Genomic DNA, 20,634 nt, shown 5'->3' on the forward strand with positions numbered 1-20,634 from the left:
GTGCTAGAAGAAGGCAATGCAAAATTCAACTGCCAGTGTCAGTATTGTGGGGTGTGGGGGGGCTCCAACAATTATTCCTTTAACACCAGATAAGGAATACCTCCTCTCCATCTGCAGTAATGCCTATGACACAGAAAAGGATGGCACTGGAAAGATTTGAAATGGTTTGGCACTGGCTGTTAAAAACATTTGCAGCAGCTGCAACACAGGTCTGCACAGGGAGGTTGGTTTAAAAACAGTAATTGAATGCTGGCATGAAATGATTACATTAAACACATAACAATTACTATTAATAACTGAACCTTTAACATCGACACAGAATGACAGTGAAGGCAGAATACATGGTAAGTGTCCCCCATACCTTAATAAGCATGCATTAGTATATGCTATTTCTTTATTAGTAATGTTTTCAAATAATTCTTTATAGGGTCAGCATCAGAAACAAACAGTTCCACTATGCCAATAAATTTGGATAATATAAGAGAATGGCTGTTGAAGATTATGAGAATCATAACTTAGTTACATTTATGAGACAACCTGAGGAAAGTGGCATGCAATCCCCATATTTAATGGAAAGATTTCACACCCCATAACATGTTACTAACTCTCCATGAAGTAACAGAGTAACAGTGCATCACAAAGTCAAGAAAATGCTGTCACTGTACTCATACTTGTACAAACCCAGACAAACACTTTAAGATGATGACAGACATTCAGATGTAACAGTGTCCACAGTGGCACCTTTATAAAGGGGAGCCAGGCACAGGAATTTGTCACAGCTACCACAAGAAACACATAAATCATTTGCTGCCTTTTAGCAAGTGTGCCATGACATTGTTAAAGCTCAGTGCACTGCCACAGAGAGTCAGGTGGAAATGGTCAGAGTTCTCCAGGGAATAAGTGAGGATTTTCAATACTAAGTGGATGGCAGATAGAAGGGATAATGCCATGATCACACTAATGAGTACTATGGTGGCACACCAAGCATCCATGGCTGCCACCTCTCATACACTAATTAGGATTTAATAGACTCACATATGAGTAAGTCTTGGAAGTGGAAGAAGATGGGGTACTCTCCAGATACTGGGGGGGGGGGGGCAGATCACATGAGACTACAAGTGCTTCTCAAGGAATTAATGTAATTAGTTGGGGGGAACAAGCACAACAGATTTCATGCAGGCCACATCAATGTTCATCACTTCTCAGCAGATCCTCTCATTTCAGATCCCACAGCACTGTCGGATTACTGTCTGTAGGGTCACCTACATCAAATATATCATGACACTGGACCAACTCACCATCCAGCTTTCATGACAGACCTTCTTTAAAATCAGTTGCACCATCACCTAGCCTGTCTTTAGGAGATGTGCATGACACATTTGGTGTTGACATACTGTGATTCAAGTGTGACATTTCTGTTACTTACAATCTGACCTTCACAAAAATTGGTCACTGTTTAGCCCAAAGGGGTATAAGTTATTAAAATAGGGGGGATGTGTTAGGAATGCATTTCATTCCTATAATGTTACTGCTTAAAACCAAATGTAACTGTGGAAAGAAAGCTGTATGTCATGGCATAAGACTGCACTCATTAACACCATTAATGCTATATGCATTGACATTGTTAAAGCTGGTAGTTAACTACAACTGAAAAGTAATGATACACAAGTTTTTAGGGAACACTAAAAAGAAGATTACTGATTAACATGTGTATCCTGCCATGTAAACAAACATTGCTGCCATTTCACCCTCTCCACTGCACAAATTATTTTTTTTTGTCTTTGAGGCCACACATTTTTGTGTATGACAAAATAAACATAATCTGATGTGCAGTACCTCAATAGATAGCATAGATGAAACTGAGAAAACATTGCATAATGTACAAAAGATACTTGATACATTTTTATTCAATTGCAATGTAAGAACTCATTTTAAATACTGAAATAACATTTTTTTTAATTGTACCACTTCACAACATTTGCTATGTGCATAGTTAGATAAACCATCTGACTAGAATTTATTGTGCAAAGCAGTTGAAAAGCTGATTGATTATTATTTGTATGATGCCTTAGGACATCACTGAATAGCAGACAGTGAACACTCAGGCATGACTTTTGCAGACCATATGATTAACAGTTCTGAAATAATAAATTAACTATTTGAGGATGAAAAGGAATGTCAGATGAACAGTGAGAATAAACATTGTACCAGTCAGCATAGCCCACAGATAGCACTGCATGCATCAGTTATATTCTATGTGTTTTTTACAAAAAAGGAAACACTAACCTAAATGTCAAGGTCCATAGTTCTGGACTAGGCACCATCTCTTTACTTGTGCAGCTATACACTGTGCACGAGCTTGACATATAGGGTCCCATACTACTGCTGTCAGCTGGTCACCATTAGTCATACTAGGACTGGAACTGGGAGCTGTAATGACAGCATGGGTCCCTTCACCACCAGACCACAGCATGATCACGCTGTGCAGAATAAACATGCAGTAAACATCTTGCATGCAGCAGCTGTGTCATACTGAATGGCACCCCAAGACTCATCCAGGCACCTAAAAATGAATCTTCAGAAGGCCAAAGACCCTCTGAATGATAGTACGGGTCTTGGACAGGGTTATATTAATTTTGTTTTCTGCAGCTCCTCTTGGATTTCTCACTGTTGTCAAGAGCCATTGCTTCAGTGGATATCCAGCATCACCTTAAAGACAAAAAAAAAAATTGAAAAAGAAAAGGGGGAACAAATCAATGAAAAAGGGGTTTAATATTCAGCAATGCATTTTACCATGAATAAATACTTAAAATAGAAGAAATGAGAAAAATATTTCCACTTACCAATAAGATGACCCTTGGGCACTCTACCATGCAGGAAGAAGCAGTAGAGTGAGCTGATACGTCAGATATGGGAATCATGTGCACTACCACGATGCTGGGCAGAGGCACTGGTGATACACCCACAATACATTACACACTACCTAGCAATTAATGGAATGGTAGCCCTTCCTACTGAGGTACCACTCACTCCTTGGCCCAGAAGGGGCCCCACTTGCAACATGGATGCAATGAATTGCACTGAGTACCTCAGAGAAACATGCAACACCATAAAAGGTATGCATAGTCCTGGTTCAGTCCTGAGGTGACACCAGGAAACAGATGTACTGATCTACACATACTGAGAGCACATCCAATAACTGCTACATCATCCACAAGGCAGAAGCCTGTGAGATACCCAGCATGTCCCCAGTCTGCCTCTGGAAGGTCCCCATGGCAAATATAGTGAGGGCTATACATATTTTAGTATCCACAGGGATAGGAAATCCAATCATTCTTCCAGTACCCCTGGGGGTCGTACATACTCACTAACACCCTTATAATATCTCTGTCTACTCTAATCGTATCTGATATCTCCAGATTATCAAAATTATAGGTTATTCTCTGCTAATATCTCCACCTTCTTTGCTGGCAAGGACCACTAGTAGTTTAGGTTTAGCCAAGGCAAGCAGCTCACAATGGGACTCAGCAAGTGACAGAGCCTTCATTGATTACAAAGTAGATATAATAGGTGCAACTCCTCTTTGTATAATAATCTGCATACAGAGCAAAAAAGATGGAAAATTTAAACATGAATCACAAGTAAGTGAGAGAATGCTTCTTTAGCATATGCCATTTTACATCATTTCTGATTTACATCTCATTATGACTTCATTTGCTTATGCTTATTCGTGGCCATTGAGCTTCAGAGTAAGTGGTGGCTATGAATTGTGGCTTACCTGCTCTCATTGTGGACATTGCAGATCACCTTAACAGATTTGCAATATGACTATGAATGCCATCCTATGTGTACATCAGTTTGTAGTAATATTTCATTTTGCCATTTATTTATTTTATTTATCCTTTGTAACCACATTAGTCCCACTATGCTAGTAGCCTCTTTCCGGGGAGACCCGAAGTGGTATTTATACTAGTAGGATGCAGAGACAATCCTGAAGAATAGTAGTGAGATGGAAAAGAAAACATATGCAGAGAAAGTAAAAGGCAAAAATGGAGTAGCAGAAAAAAAGGCAGTAGAAAATGAAAAATGGAAGTACACGGTAAGGATTCAAAGTAAAGAAGATAAAGAAATATACAGGTATGAAGTGTAAGACAATTTAATAGCTCCTTTGGGTGTATAAGCACATGAGGCAAGAGTATTTGTTCTAATTAACAGAGACATTTTGTGACATTCTGTTTGAAACTGTTTGTTTTCAATGGAAGATTTTCATAGAGAATATAAAAAAAGAGAGAATGTAACCCATAGCCCATGGACTCTTTATGCAATAAAAGCATTTGACAGGGAAACAGAAAAGAAAATTCATGTACAATTTTGAACAGTTAAAGAGAGAGACTTTGAAAGGACATTTGAAAACTTTGTGTAAAGAAGTTCTGGACATTGCAATTGTTTATGACAGTGATGCCCGTGCCCTGGCCCAGCAATCAAGGAGCCTCAATCCTCACCACTAACACCAGAGAGGGCGTCTCATATAGGAGAAAGGATAACAAATACACACAGTAAAGTGTGATTTCCCTTAAGAGCACACAGAGATCACAGTCATTCTGGGGCTGTTTGCTCCCTTGCTCACCAGGTCCCCAATAAGACTCCCCACTGGCACAGCTATAGGGTCCAGATCTCAGCCTAGCTGGCAAGCTAACCTCCAGTATCCTCTCTGTCCAACCAGTGCTTCATGTCCCTGCCCAATTAGCTGACACACACACACACACACACACACACACACACACACACACACACACACACACACACACACACACACTTTAAGATAAGTATTTATACAACTTCACAGACACTCCTGGGAAAGGCTGGCACAGATTCTCCAGCTGTGCCCCTTTACCTAGACTATATGGTAGTATTTCCTGCCACCACCAGCTAATAATTATCAGCTATGCAAAGGCCCTTAAAAGGGTGTCCAATTATTACTGTGCAATATTATTATCCAATAGTAGTGTAACTAAGCAGTCTTAAGGCTTATTGGAAGGGCTTAGTACAGGATCACTAATAAGCATGCAATGTACTCTAGAGCTTAATTTATCTCTACATAAACCAGCCACAGTTGAAAAGGGTTTAAAATATTTAATAATAAATACTAAAAACACAAGACAATACTACTACACCACAGTGCTATTTAAGAGTTCAGAGATCACACAGAAACTTAAAATAATTCTGTAGTACAGTTCTGACATAACAGAAAAACACTTAGTCTAATCTTTTCTAATTCCTAGCTATTGCTACAATAAAACATACTTCTAAAGTAACTTACGTACATAGAGCATAAGGCAGTGCTGAGTTGAATAGTCAGACAAAATGCTTACAGTGTCTCTCAGAGCAATAGTTTTTAAAATCACTAACAAACATTTCTGCTGGGCCCTCCCAGATTACATCATTTTGACACTTAGGTTTTCCCAGTATACACATTACATCATTTTGACACTTAGCCTGGGGTTCCCAGGCAACAGGCTACATTATTTAGCAAGCTAACACCTGCTCAGGAAGCTACAATAATAAAAGACATTTCACATGTACACTCTAGTAATTATTCCTTAAGTTAAAACAATAGAAAGAATGTGCTAGCCCAGACAGACTGACTCCAAGCTCTAAAGCTCAAATGATATACAAGACATAATTTTAATTTCGAAGAACAGATGTGAAATGCTTGACTTAGCTTTCTTTACAGCAGATGGTAATGTTGCTACAATCTTGAAGTTCAACATTTTAGTATTTTCTTTCATTTAAGAAAAACAAGCCTGTATTTCACATTTATATTTACAAATGCCAGAATTATGAATCAAATTCTATTTGACTAGGCCTTCACCCTTCTCTACCAGTCTTCACAATGACAAAAGGGGTTTATGGACTGGTAGCTGAGATTGTAATAGAAAAAAATTATACATATACCATGATAAATTTGAAGGGGGATAAGGGTGTCGTAAAATACTGGGGACAACCTAAAACATTTATTTTGTGGAAAAGGACATATGATAAGTAACTGTGACAAAAGAAAATGCTATATTTGTGGGGAAATGGGATGTGGCACAAAAAATGTGAACTGAAATGTTATAAATGTAACAATATTGGACATTTATGGATTAATTGCAAAAATGAAAATAAGAATAAGGAAAAAGAAAGAGAATAAATTTTAGAAGTAAAGAAATAGAAAAAAAATAAAGAGGACATAGAAGAAGGTTCTGATAAAAATCGATGAAAAAGACAGGTTGGGAGGTAGTAAAAGAAAAAAAGAATTCTATTGATTCTATTGGTAAAATGGTAAAAGAAAAAAGAAAACTTAAAGAGATAAGTATAAAAGAAAAAAGAAAGAAATGGATGACAAAGAATACATACATCTAATGGTTGGGGTTGGTATATAATGGTTGTGTTTGACTCACAGACACAAGGTACAGTAATTGATTCTCACCCTTGGGAGGGAAATTGACTAGGCTAAAATGGCCTATTAAGAAAATGAACCTAATAATTAGCTATGAACTTAGGAAACCATGGGTTGTATTCCCTAAAGCTTGTGAAAGCTATTTGCAGACATTTCAGCATGACAAAGGAAGACTTCAGCGCACCTGCTGCAGACATGATTCCAGAAGACATGCTAAGGGCAGACTGACTACTTAAGTATTCAGTGTAGGATAATTAAGGATTTTATGCATGCCAGTGTGATTCCAAAACACATTGTGCACACAACACAACTGAAATGCAACAAACAGCTACTCTGACTCCATTTCTGAAATTATTAGTGCATACATTATGGATCCTAAGGAATTGAAGCAAATACTCCAGATTACATTGAAAACCATAGCAAAACTAAAAAAATATATAACAATGCAACCTGCTGATAATATACTGCAACAGGCAGATGATGCAAGTCATAAATGAGGATATGGCTGTGCATCCTAGAAGGCAGCCAGCTAGAGTCAGAGAAAGTATGCAACTAAACCAGCTGTCAGACCAGGAAATAATTAACAGACTCTGTCTAGACAGACAAATGATGCAGGCTGTCTGTAACATGTGTGCTCACACAAGTCTGTGCAGACCTTGTGAAGAAACCCCATCCCCCTTGAAACCAAAGTGTATCTCAGTGTGGGTATACTCACATCTGGGACATTCCTGAGACACGTGGGGATGAGTATCACAGACAGCTGCCAGTTGTACCCTGGTAAAAATCCTGAAAGCAATGTGCAGCAAGGTGGATGGCTACATACACTTTCCACCCACACCCATGGAGTGGAGAAATGTAATGTACCATTTCTACAACATCACAAATATTCCCCATGTGCTCAATGCAATAGATTGCACACACATACCTATCAAGACATCAGTACATCCAGAACCAGACCAATACATAAACAAAGTGGTGGCCGTCTATCAACTGCCAAGTTGTATATGCAGTAGATGGCAGCATAACAAGCATCATAGCAACACACCCTAGAAGTGTCTGTGATGCTACTGATTGGAGTGAAACTGGACTGCATTTCAGCAAGGTGAAATTCAAAAGGAATTGCTTTTGGGTAAGTACAGGAACACAGCTAGGATGCAAGTTAAGCCTCTCCCTCCTGACAGTATCCAGTCTGAACAAAAGTGTTTTTACTCCCCACAATCATGACTGTGGTCATCCTTCTGAGCCATGGCTATTGACCTCATACCATGAACCATCCAACCCTGCACAGGAAGCCTACAACAGAGCGCAGGCAACAACCAGAAACACCATAGAGCATGTGTTTGCTGTACAGAAAGTCATGTTCAGATGTCTAGATACATCTGGGGTGCACTGCAATACAAACCTGAGAAGGCAGCACAGATGATAATGATGTGTGCCATACTGCACAATATGAGAACCCAAGCATATGGTGGTCTTTCAACTGCAGCTGTGTGTGTACTACCACAAGAAACACAAATGTCTGAAAAGGACATTCCACAGTTATTGGAGGAGAAGTAGGAGGACACAGGGGACAGATGTCACAGGCATAGGCAATGCAATGCAGGCCCAGGCTACACGGCACCATCTGACCCAGACATTTGAGTCATGACAAGCCACGTGTACACAAGTGCATAAATTGAACATTAATGTTTATGTGTTGCCTCACAACAGCAACACACATTGCATCTAATGGCAAGTATCCACTAGATGTACACAAAGAGCATCACACATAACATGAACATAGCATATGATATGTGTGACACTGCATTGGAGCAGAGGATGAGAGCCAGGCCCAGGAACTTTGCTATGATCAACTTGTGGAACCAGATCCTGAGAAAGCATCAATGGAGGACAAGGATCTACTACTCTGGAGTATAGGTTCATCACCAATATGATGACCTGCATTGGAGGGGCACAGCTGAGGTTTGAAGGAGGGTAGATGAGGTACAGAGGTAGCCCATAGATCCTTACAGTAAGTACCAATATTCTAAGCATTCCTATGGATTTTACAGATATTTATTTGACTCGTATTTATTTCTTTTATAACCATGCTTTACCTGCTGTGGGAGTTACCTCATGGGGATAATTCAATGCACTTTATACTTACTGCCCTCTTGACTATGCATTTGATACCTATGTTGTTATTTTATTTCATAATTGAATGAACATATGCAAATGTGTCAAAAATAAAAACATCAACTCAGGGCACAACCAACAAAGATATGCATACACACTCCATTTGTTTTATCACTGTATGTTAAACGTTAAGGGACACACATCAGTGCTACACTAACATATCTGTTCAATAGCAAAACACAAAAAAAGAAAAATCATACACAACATCATGCAGACAATATCACAGTATAGTGGTATTGAAATAGTATGAGTCAGCTATGTGTACTGCACTGTTAAACACATTCTAACACAGTCTTGGTCAACATCATTGATGACTCACACCACGGTCCACCCTGCCATGACCACGTACAGACACATCCTGCCTTTGTTGCTCCACAGCGGAGATGGACTGGGGGTACTAGATCATGTTGAGATGAAGGAGCATGACTGCAAGTTGAAGGCCATGTTACTGGTGGGACCACAGCAGATATGCCAGCAGTTGACATTTATGCAGGTTGGACCATGGACAGGGATTCCAGATGGCCAATGGTGGTTCTGTGGACAGGTGGCCTGCATCACACATAGACATGGAACACAAAATCCTGTGTGTAGTACAACACTGCTGCAGTAAAATAGAGGCCAGTTTTTCAACTGAACATGTCACAGCTAGCAGAATCTCATTTTGAGCAGCCATTGCAGCCATAATCTCACTGTTTCTGTGCTCTTGCCCTTAAGGCATGCCACTTAGCTGGTGTGGCACATGATCTGTGGCATGAGCTACTTCATGGACATTTAAAAGATGGTGTAGTTTTGCCTGTTCATTTGCCTGCAGCAAGAGGCAGACATCCTCTAACACTTGGTCATGTACAGCATCTGCTTCACTACATCTACAGCAACACTCTGTGTCTGACTGTTGTGTGGATCTGCCAGCAGCAGCACTACCAACTGTGTTTTGTTGATCAATGGCCTCACCCCATTCAGCATCCACTGTATAATCACCATCTGAATGTGTCGACAAGTGGACATCCACATCTGAAGATATATCTGGTGCAACATCCATGTCAACCTCACAGATGGACTCTCCAAACAGCTCAATGTCCTCTGTGCCAGGGGCCATACTATCATGCTGAGACACATCATGAACAGCATCAAGATTGCTGGATGATAAAGACAGTTGATGTGTTACAAGTTTCAAAGACACAGTTCAGGACAGTGTGTCTACAGCACATGATGAACATAAAAGATAATTGGTATATATATTCCACTCCAATGTTACAAATACTACTGACTTAATTTGCAGTCTACTGTATGTATGTTTCACAGAATGCACATACCATAACTATATAATCTATATATAATCCTGCAGTAGGAAAGTAAAGGAATAGGCAGTTATTTAAACTAATACTGATAGCATCACTTCAACTTCCAAGATGGCTGCACACTAACAGCTCAATTCTAGCTTTCCTGGTGAGAAAACAGAAACGTAGCAAAGAAAGCCAGTGGACCTAGATTTATGAGTAAATTTCAGTAACTGACTAGTACTGCCTGGATGCCAGGAAAAAAGAAATACAGAGGTCCTGAAGGAAAATCATCTACAAAAGGCAGTGGAAAAACACTGACTGGGATAAGTACTGTAGCTGTTCAGCAAAAAGTAATGCAAGCTCCAGACATGATTTTTAGTAACCTAGAGGAAAGTATAAAGCAACTGCACACAGACCTAACTAAATTAAATGAAACATTGATGGAGTATATCAACTCAAACAATAAAAGGCTGGAAAAATGGAAGAAGCTTTAAACAGATATTCAGATAAGATGATAAAACTGCAAAACTCAGAGGTCAAAATAAAGAAAAGGCTGGCTGAATATGAAAATCCACAAGAAGAGATGTTTCAAAAAATAATAGAATTAGAGGGCAGAGCATGCAGGGAAAACCTGAGATTTTCTGCTTTACATGAGAAGCTGGGAGAAACAGACTGTATTAATTTTATGAAAGCACAAATAAGAAACTGGACTGGTATTCCACAACAGGAATTGTTAATGGAAAGGGCACATCATGTGTATGCTCAAAACCTGGCTATGAGAAAACAACCTAGACCTTTAATATTAAAGATGCAATCTTACCAGAAGAAGGAGTTGATTCTGACAAAACTGTGGCAGAAGGACAAAGTACTAAAAGTGGGAGATAGCTGAGTATTTATGGAGAATGACTACTCATTGTACACCAGGCAGAAGAGGAGCACATTTATTCCATTATTCAGGGAATATCGAGAAGCAGGCATGAGATTCAAACTGCTGTACCCAGCTATCTTCAAAATATTTTTCCCTGGAGTAACAAAATCATTTTTTGATGAAGTATATACTAAAGAAGAAATACAAAAGTTTGTCCGACAAGAAGTGAGTTGTGTTCTGGTAATAAAGACCACAGAGAGTCTGTGCCAGTGAAACCTTTTCCAGTGTTTCAATGGAAAATGCTTGAGAGAGGGCAAAAAGCAGAAGAATTGGCTAGAAGAATCAATAATATGTTGGAAATGAAGCAGAAATAGGGTTTGGGAGATGGAGATGAACAGGAATAGAACAAGAAAATCTGAAAACATTGGACTTTCTTTGACTTTGTTAAATTTGTAAGGGACTGTAAAGCATATGCCCTACATATGCATATGCATATGTCATTAATGTTTGGAGAATAAAATCAGTGCCTTGGAAATTGACAAATGTGGGATTACAAAATCATAATTATATTTGTGAAACATGACAGAACAAGAAAATCTGGAAATATTGGACTTTTTGGACTTTGTTAAACTTGTAGGGGACTCTAAAGCATATGCCCTACGTCATGTCATTTATGTTCAGAAAATAGTCAGGAGAAGGGAAGAGGAGGGAGAAAGTTAACTGTAAGTAAAACCATTTTTTTATTAATAGCACTATTGAAATAGTGTATGATTTTCTTTACATGTTATAAACTAACATTTTCTTTCAGTTAATTTTAAGTGTAATGAGGATACTAATGTAAATAGTTTTCCTGTTTTTTCCCCTTCCTCCCTCTTTCTCTTTGTTCAGTTTTAAGAAACTTAGGCACTGCAATGTAAAAAAAAAAGATCTGGTTAAAAGAACATGACAAAAGAAAAATTAATGTGTTTTTTCTCATTCTTGCATAGGGGAATGACTAGGTTAAGGCCATTAGCTTAATCTAGTAACATGTTTTAACAGAAAGAAAGTCAGTGAAAAAGAATACTGAATATTATAAGGCTTTTTTTCTAGTAAACAGTTTCATGTCTGGTTGTCATGTCTCTAGCAGACAATCTGATAAAGAGAAATGGCTTGGAGAAAATGTTTTCTGAAAACATTTAGGTGTTTTCCCAGCTGAGACAGCTATAACTATAAGATAAAACTAGACAGGAATTAATAGAACAGCAGGCTGTACCATGCGTCTTAGCATGGATAACTTTTCTTTTAGGTTAGCTCAAGTCTGTGTGTGTAGCTGTCAATTTGGAACATTTGTTCGTATTAGGAGGGTAAGACCAATATTGGAAGGTGTACATAGTTTTTTGTGTTATTATTAAGTTAATAGGTTTTAGGGGTAATGTGTGTGTGTGTGTGTGTGTGTGTGTGTGTGTGTGTGTGTGTGTGTGTGTGTGTGTGTGTGTGTGTGTGTATATTTTTGTTTGAGGGTTTTATATACAACAACAAGTTCTGTAAGATGTGACATGGGCTCCAATGGAGATGACAAGTAACAATTGTATAAAAGATTAACCTGACAAACAGTACATGCATGTAACACAAAAGCTGGAACTAGACATTTAACAAAAAAAAGCCATTATACATAAAAGGTGGGAATAATAATTTCTCAAGAATATGATTTTTCTATAATGTCTTTAAACATTAATGGTCTCACAGATAAATACAAAAAAGAAAGAGCAGTGAACTGTATTAAAAATGTAGAGTGTAAATAGCTATGATACAGGAGACACACTTGGAAAGAACTGAACATGTGAATATGCTAAAGAAAGGTTTTCAGGATGATTATTCAGTAGAATACCTGGGGCAAAGGAAGAGAGGAGTACTTATATTAATTGCAAGCTGAGCTCCAATAGTAATAGAAGAGGATAAAAAAGACAATAGTGGCACATTTGTAGTACTATGGGGTTATTTGCAAGGGAGTAAGATTACACTGGCATGTATTTATATTGCACCAAAAACTGCTATAATGGAGCTTAAGAAAATTCTGGGAGAAATAATCATCATTCAGCAAGGCATATTACTTATAGGTGGGGATCAGAATTTGATTTGCAACAGTGAAGATGTGTCTGGAGGTAGAAGGGAAATATAACAAAGGAAGGTATATTTTAAAGAAATTTATGAAAATAGTTGGTATGGAAGATGTGAATTTAGTACTAGAAGTTTGGAGTGAATTTACATATTCCCCAAGATACAAAAAACTGGGTTAGGCTAGACAGAATTTACATTTCACAAAAAACATGTGCATTTAATTGATGGTCTTGATACGCACCCAAAAACAATTTCAGATCATGTGCCAATAATAACTAAAATAAAAAAACACAAGGTAATGAAATAAAAATGAGACACTGGCACTTTGCCACCTATCTGTTGAAAAGAGAGGAATTTGAGGAATGGGTAGTGGAAATTATTCAGGAGCCATTAGAGAGGATAGTAATTTCTTCTAAAAATATTGCTAGGGAGTGTGATAAAATTTAAGTGGAGTTTAAAAATCGAGTAAAAATCAAAGAAAGGGAGGAATGGTTAAGAAGTAACAAGAATTATTTTGCGGAACTGACAAATGTTAAAGTATTGCAATATAGGGGGAATCTCACGGAACAAGAAGAGGAGCAACTGCAGAATGCTAAACAGAAAATAATGAATTACCTTGATAATATGCATGAGTTCAGAAAGATTGCTGTTAAGCATACAAAAACTTTTAGCACAACTACTCGGGCAAGTTTCTTAACAACAGGTATTTTTATGACTCTGTCATAGACCATGTTGGTGTGAATGACATGAGACGTACCTCTCTGGACTATATGACGAGAGACATGATTGAGCTCACTGAATATGTGTCCCAGGCAAGTATGTCCCTAGCCTTAAGCAGCATGCTACCATCACTCAGAATGATGCCTCAATACAAACAGAAAATTATTCACTTTAACAATTGACTTAGCTTCTGGTGTCATTCCAAGGGGATCCAGTACCTGACAGTTGGGAGGACATGATTGACAAACTATGATGCTTTGCCAGAGATGGCCTTCATCAGTCTCCTTTGGGCTACAAGCTTCTGGCAAAGGCTCTTGCCACCCCCATAGTGCCTTTTTTAGGCAAAATCATGAGCACAAAAGTACCAACATGAAAAATTCTTCTAAAAAAATGTAAAGGTCATGCTGCTAAACGCTAAAGTCTTAGCATGAAACTGCACTCATTGCAAGTATTTCTTGCCCTGGAGGATACTGACATTAGTGCAGTCACTGAAACCTGGTTCAAAGCTGTGGAGAGCACACCAGCCTTACCAGGTTACTCATCCTACAAACTTTCAGACCCCAAATGGAGGGCTACAAAGCCAAAGGAGGTGGAGTTGCAATATTTATCAAAGACATACATACCTCCAGGCTGGTCAAATGGTATGACACGCAGGAGACACTCCAAGTACAGTTAACTGTTGACAAAACACCTATTCAAATCATAGCTAGCTACAAACCACCAAGTAATGACTACGAATGGCCACTCCACCTAAATGGACTTACTTGAATCCATCAAGATTCAACCCTCTACCCTGATCCTGGGTGACTTTAACTACCCAGCCATAGAGTGGAAGACCTATTCTAGCCCAGACATGAATTCCCAGAGATTTCTCAACTTCATTAATGCCAATGCATTGGATTAGCCTGTCAACACCCCTACGAGGGGTGAAAATATCCTGGGCCTGGTCCTAACCAACATGAGTAGCCACTGTAGCACCCATACAGTGTCATCCTCCTCGGTAAGCTCTGACCATACAGCAAACACTTTCAAAGTCACCACCTTCCCTGACACCCCTGTCAGGATCAAACAAAAAAACTTTTCCAAAGCTGACTACAATCTTCTGAGAGGAGGTATAAGCAGTTTCACAGCCACCATCCCTTCAGAGGGAACTAGCACTAATGTCCAAGACTACACCAAATAAATATATGAGTACCTGCATAGCTTTATGGACTCAGCAATACCTGACAGGACCAAATCATCCTCCTTTGGTGGACAGCAGCAATAAACAAACTCTATAATAAAAGGAAAACATTGCAGTCCAGGACAAAGAAGGAGCAGGTGCCAAGTTGGAAGCAATCTCTCCTCTGTCTGAACAAGCTAATAAGGTCACTGGTGAAATCCTCTAAGGCTGTTTTTGAGTCCACATTGGCCACATCCACTAAGGACCATCACAAGGCCTTCTTCACATGCATCTGCAATCTCAAAGGTAACACCCAAATCTGCTCTGAACTGTGGTCAATAACACCATATACATAAACACCACAGATATAGCCAACCTGCTGGCTGACAGGTTCAGTGAAAACTTCACCCCCCCACTCCATCAGTAAACCAGGACATCTGCATCACCCCCCCCCCCCCATCACCAGGGAGCAGGTTTTTAATGCCTTCTCAAAGAAAAAAAATACATTCTGCATGGGACCCAACAATGTCCCTGGCTGTATCCTACATAAACTCAGGCATGTGCTCTCAGCTCCATTAGGCACCCTATTCAACCAAAGCCTGAGCACCAGCTTCATCCCAGCCAAATGGATGACAGCCACTTTCATCCCTCTGCACAAAGGTGGACTGTCCACTGAACCAGGCAATTATTGGCCCATCAGCCTAACTAGCCTTATCTGCAATGCCATGGAATGCATTATCATGGACCTTATAAACAAAGACATTGGCAACCTTCAAATGCTTGATCCCACACAGTTTGGTTTTGTCAAAGGGTGATCATGCCTGTTAAACTTAGATGACTTCTTTAAAACAGTCACCAAAGCCATGGACGAGGGGAGGATGGTGCACATCACCTACCTTGACCTAGCCAAAGCCTTCAACACTCTTCCCCACTTGGGCATAATAGATAAACTCTCCCAGCTAGGCATCAACCCATATGTTACCAGATGGGTAGCTAAATGGCTCACTGATAGAATCCACCCAGTCAAAATAGAGGAAGCCACCTGTAATAGTAGACCCGTAACAAGCAGTGTACCCCAAGGAAGGCTGTTTGGGATATACGTTTCTAAGGTGCAAGCCAAAACCTGTGGTCTGTGGCTGACCAAGTTTGCAGATGACTGCAAGCTGGGTGCTGTGTTACATTCTTCTTTTGATGTGAACATCCTCCAAGAGGGCCTTAACCAAACTAATGACTGGTTCCAGAAGCATGACCTCAAACTGAGTGCCAAGAAATGCATCATTATCCCCTTTGGGGAAAATGGCATCCCCACTAATTATCACATTAATAACAATGTACTAAGCATGCAATCAGTCGTGAAGAACATGGGCACCCAGGTTGATAGGAACCTGACTTTTGACCATCACTTTGCCTCCATTGTAGGGAAAGCTTTCTACATGGCCTGCCTCACAAGTAAGAGTATTTCATTCAGGACAAGGAGGTCATAAAAGCCCTGTACACCTCCCTTATCATACCCATATTTGAGTACAATACTTTGGCATGTACCTTGCCAAGCATATGCAGCAGCTAAAGAGACCACAGAGGTTCCTGACCAGGAAAATCCAGGGTCTCAAACACCTATCCTATACAGATAAGCTAAAAGCCCTGTCCCTCTACTCAATCTCATACAGACTGCTCAGAGGTGACCTGTGTCTGGCATACAAGGCCATCTCCTACCCAGCCTTGATGGAGTTGCTGCATATCAGTAAGTCAAACTCCACTCTCACAACCCACATGCAAGGCCTTCACCTGGTCTGTGACATTAATAGAACTTGTTGGCAGGATAGATTTGTGTCCCAAAGACTCCCCCATCTGTGGAATAGACTCCCTCTCCATTTCAAGCAGAGTACCTTTCCAGCCCTCTTTAAGAGGAACCTGGATGACTGGATGGGAAACACAACATACACCCCTGGGATCCCAACTGTGTCCCTGCTGGACAGGGGAAACAGGTGCTGACCTTGTAGGAACACAGGCAAAATTCTTGGCTTGGCTTATAAGGGCCTCCGGGCCAATAGCCTAGTATCATCCTATGAACCTATGGATCTAAGAGAAAGTAGAAAGGGCTGTTATGAAGCTTAGGGAGCCTATAACAAGGAAGATAACAAAGGATCCTGTAGTAGTATTAGAAATATTTTGGAAATTCTATGAAAGTCTGTACAAAGCAGAGACATTTCAAAATAAAGAAAAGGTACAAATGGAAATGTTTATGGAAGAATTAAATATGGCAAGGTTAGAGGTAGAAGAGGCTCAATTACTAACAGTTAGGATAGGAAGACTTGAGTTAAAAATGGTGATGTATAAACAATCTACAGGAAAGTCCCCAACAGTAGATGGTATTCCTGTGGAAGTTTGGAAGCTAGGAGGGAAAAACTGATAAAGATCTGGAAGGTTTTGTTTAACAGAATTTTAAGAGGAGGAGAAGCACCATGTAATACCTAAAGAGGGTAAAAGATTCATCAGATCCAGCTTTATACAGGTCCATTTCAAAACTAAACCATGATCATAAAGTGTTTATGTGTATAATGGTTAAAATAATGGTAAAAGCGATGCCAGAATTGATAGATATGGATCAATGTGGTTTTGTGGAGGGGAGGCAAACATTTGACAACATTAACAGAAAACTGATGATCCAGAGGGATGCAGAATATAAGAAAATACCACTATTGTTGGTGGGTCTTGATGCAAAGAAAGCATTTAACAGAGTAATCTGGGACTTTATGAGCAGAGCATTGGAAACATTTGCATTCCCTGATAAAATTTTAAAACTGATTAGGAGGGTATATAAGGGATTGGAAGAGAAAATTAAAGTGGGTGGGGTCCTCTCTGATAATCTCTGCTTGAGCAAAGGAATTGACAGTGATGTCCTCTCTCCCCTTTATTATTTGCATTATATTTAGAACCATGGCCAAAGAAAATAAGGGACTCAGAAATTCAAGGATATAATTGGTATGGTAGTCAAGAAAAGCTGGCTCTATTTGCAGATGACATTATTTTATACCTGACAAAATCAGAAAGGGACATCACAGTGCTGTGGAATATATTGAGACAGTGTCAAATCTTTTCAGGATGCAAAATTAATGACACTGAAACAAAGACAATAGCAGTAAATTATGTACCACATATGAATTGGTTAAGCAAAATCCACACTTATGGGGACATGATAAAAAAGTATTTAGGAGTATGGATTAAAAATGATTCTGGTGTGGCAGAAGGATTTGTGGGAAGAGACTAAACAAAATAAAACACAAAAACTGAGAAAATTGAAGCTCCGTTATATGGATAGTAAGATACAAGCAGTTAAAATGTTTTTAGTCCCTTTAGTTTTATACAGAAGTCAGGCATAGTTTTATCAACCAAAGGAGAAGGTGTGGATGGCAATTAATAAAGAGCTGAAGGATTTTATCCAGGAGGGGAAATGGCAAGAGTCAAGTGGGATGAGTTTATTCTTCCAATAGAACAGGGCAGACTGGGATTACCCAATATGAAGGGGTATTTCAGAGCAACAGAGTTAAGGCTCCTATACATAGTACAAGCAGAAAACTATAATTCAAAGTGGAAAGAGATTATGATGAAACAGGGGGGAACTCAAGAAACAAGGAGAGACTGGGATTTTGGATGCAGACCTTTAAGGAAAATAACAATAATAATGCAGAATATTATATTCATAAAGTAGCAGAATGTATTCTAAGATAACATGGCAGTGGAGAAACGAGATTTTGCTGATTGGGGTGACTGCAATTAGGGATACACACAATAGGCAAGAGGGGGCTCAAATGTATTGGAGAAAACTGACAAAGGAACTAAGATATTGGGAGCAAATAACTAGAGAGGAAAAGGTAACAGAATGGGAAGATGCCAAGAACTTATTTAGACTGCAGGTTAGACATTGCCTTAACTATCAAAGATTGATATCAGAGAATAGGCAAAGAGAAAGAGATGGGGAGGGGTCCCAAATGAAAGACCAGCACTTGTAGCGTTTTTAGTAGAGTCCAGAACAACAGCTGTCGCTAAGAAAGGAATAATTAGTAGAGCATATAAAATATTGCATGATAACTATAAGAATCAATCAGAGGAGGTTAGAAAGTATTGAAAAGAGAGATTGGATAAGCAATTCACAAAGAAACAGTGGGGGATATATGTATGTCTCCCAAATATGCAACAAAGTCTAGAAGATTTAGGATCTTTGCTTGGAAGTGCTTACATAGGTATTTTTATACCCTAAGTAGACTCCAAAGATTTTTTTCTCAGGTAGACAGCAAATGTTGGAGATGTGATGGAGAAGAAAGAGGTAACTTGGAACATATTTTTGGGAGCATAATGAGTTGGCAGACTTTAAAGATTTCCTGCAGACTGCTTTGTTGGAGATGCTGGATGAGCAAATTGGTGTTTTTTTGAGCTATGATACAGAATTGGAATTGCCCAGACATAGTAAGACCTTGCTGAGTCTAATTATGATGACTGCCAAAAAGCAATTACTAGAAAATGGAAATCAAAGTCTAAACAAACTTTACTAGAAGTACTGAAGATTGTAACAGAGATGAAACAACTGGAATTGGAATCTTTAGAAAAGAGTAGGACTGAATTGCGTAGGAAAAAATGGAAAGTGTGGGATCGATACATGCAGAGGAGGAATGAGGTCTAAAAGAAGGCAGGATTTGAATAACCTATGTAATGGTTGACTGACAATGGCTGGATATATTATAAGTGATGTATAATCCTGCAGCTGCAGTTGTGTCGATATGGTTTGTAATGTATAATGTTTGCAACTGAGATTGTGTTGGTATAATTTATTTGTATTTATATAAATTTAAGATGGCCTATGTCATACACAATAATTTAATAAAGATGTTTCTTGTAAAAAAAAAAAACAATATTGAAAATATCACATATACAACACAGTAACATGGATACAAATACTCATGTGATGGGCATTGCAACTGTACACCAGAAGGGCCTGTACTGACAAATATTGACAAAGATGTTAGTCATCACATGTGCTAAACAATGTTGAAAGATCTGACAATGTCACTGTAACAATACCTGATCTTTTTGCACTAGATAACATGTGGCTTGTCCCGCAACTGGATTTACCTGTAGTGTTCAGTGTTATGGAAACAACAATATAATAGTAAAAGCAGTGCCATTAAATGAGGTGTGGGCACTAATAAGGTAGTGTGCACAGCAACAGTATATATACACTCACCTGCTATTCCCTGCTGCAGGCCTGAAGTAGATGGACCTTTGAATATTAATGTAATAAACATTACAACTGTAATTTGCACTGCTGTGTCTGTAACTCAGATGTACCAATACTTGTAATTATACTTACATTCGTCATTCTCACTGTGTGTTCATGGCTCAGCTCTGCTGCTGTAAATCAAACACTAGACTACATGAATGTGCATGTGGAAGCAATATGCAGTGAGTATAAAAACAATCATCCCTGTACTGAACATGATACATACATGTCTATCCTGAAACCCCAGCTTCAATCCCATCACCAAGGATTCATTGCTTCCCTCTTGGTCTATGCAGTGAGGCCAAAAATATTGTGATGTTATCGGGGTGGTATCCCTTGACATCTCATAACATGTCACTCTATTAGCTGCACAAAGAATCATGTCCAAGCATCAACATGTACAGGCCTCACATGATTATTTGTAACCTCCAACTGCATTGATCCTTTTGGTGAGGTCCATCCAAATTTCATTTTGCCACACAATATCACCTGAACAGGCTAGGAGTCTTATTCCATGTTGGTGGAGAGCATCAATTATGATTTCCTTTTCATGGGGGAAGGTTGTCATCCCTAGGATAGTTGGTCATCTGAAAAACATTGATACACACATGATAT

The sequence above is a fragment of the Protopterus annectens genome, chromosome 5.part1, assembly GCF_019279795.1.
Source record: "Protopterus annectens isolate FY-2018-M chromosome 5.part1, PAN1.0, whole genome shotgun sequence".
NCBI classification, from domain to species: Eukaryota; Metazoa; Chordata; order Ceratodontiformes; family Protopteridae; genus Protopterus; species Protopterus annectens.